The following is a 1,615-nucleotide window of genomic DNA, read 5'->3' on the forward strand; positions in this document are numbered from 1 at the left end:
TGTGTGTGTGTGTGTGTGTGTGTGTATGTGTTTGTATTTGCGTTTTGTGCGTACGTGTGTGTGTGTGTGTGTGTGTGTGTGTGTGTGTGTGTGTGTGTGTGTGTGTGTGTGTGTGTGTGTGTGTGTGTGTGTGTGTGTGTGTGTGTTTATATTTGCGTTTGTGCTTGTGAGTGTATGTGTGTGTGCGTGTGTACGTGTGTGTGTGTGTGTGGGCGTGTGTGTGTGTGTGTGTGTGTGTGTGTGTGTGTGTGTGTGTGTGTGTGTGTGTGTGTGTGTGTTTAAGTGTGTTTCTGCTTGTTTATACTTTTGCATTGCTGTGTAAAATCAAATAATTAAAAGCTGCATAAATATGATCTAGAACACCGCAAACAGAAGAGAGAGAGAGAGAGAGAGAGAGAGAGAGAGAGAGAGAGAGAGAGAGAGAGAGAGAGAGAGAGAGAGAGAAAGAAAGTAAGAAAGAAAGAAGAAAGAAAGAAAGAAAGAGAGGAAGATAGATAGATAGATAGATGAAATAGACAAATGAATAGATAAGAGAGAGAGAGAGAGAGAAAGAAAGAGAGAAAGAAAGAAAGGCATAGACATTGACACAGACAAAAAAAAAGGAAAAATGTAAATTCCATAATAATGACGACAAACGACAAACACCGCAGTTAAGATATTATCAGCATTATCGTTATTACTGCTACGACAGTGAAGATATTACCTTTTCAATAGCCTACCCTAAGGTGGCTCAAATACCCAAGATGCCAAGCTGACGGAATCGTGACTGGGGTATTAGCTGGGGGGGGGGGGGTATCCGCTGTCGAGAAATAGTAGAAATACTGTCTATATAATTAAAATAAATGCTACAACTGCTACCACTACTATAGGAGATAACATTACTATTACTTTCTCTACCTGTACTACCAAAATTGCTATCGCTAGTATTAATATTACTGCTACCATTACTACTACGACTACTATTGCTGCTACTGCTGGTGCTGTTATTCCTACAACTAATACTAGTACTACTTCTACTTCTACTACTACTACTACTACTACTGTAACTACTACTACCACTACTACTACTGCTACTGCTAATATTGATTATACTACTAACACTACGACAACTATCACTACTACAACTTCTACTGCTATTACCAAATTATCAACTTAATACTACTCATTATGCAATTGATATAATTACGTATTATTATCATTATTAGCACTACTAACATGATACTGACAATAGCCATAATAAGAATAATGTGGTTTTATTATGAAAAATGATAATAAGAATGGTTTTATCACTTTTTAATATTTATACAATCAATCATCACTCCATTTTCTATCAAAATCATTTAACTTCAACTCCTCAGTCACATAGAATATTATATGGGCCGTAGAAGTGGAGACTAGTAATTGAACTAAACAAAAGGGTTTCAAAGTTCAGAAATAGAAGTGAACATTATTAATAATGATAATGTTAACGAGAGAAATTATAAAGAAATACGAAGTTGGGTTAACAATTCTGATATTAATCATAAATGATACAATAATGCCAAAGGTACTAATGGTATTGATCATAAACAATGATAAAGAAAATAACACTAATACTACTATTAATAATGATAAA

The sequence above is a fragment of the Penaeus vannamei genome, chromosome 21 (assembly GCF_042767895.1).
Source record: "Penaeus vannamei isolate JL-2024 chromosome 21, ASM4276789v1, whole genome shotgun sequence".
In the NCBI taxonomy this organism is placed as follows: Eukaryota; Metazoa; Arthropoda; class Malacostraca; order Decapoda; family Penaeidae; genus Penaeus; species Penaeus vannamei.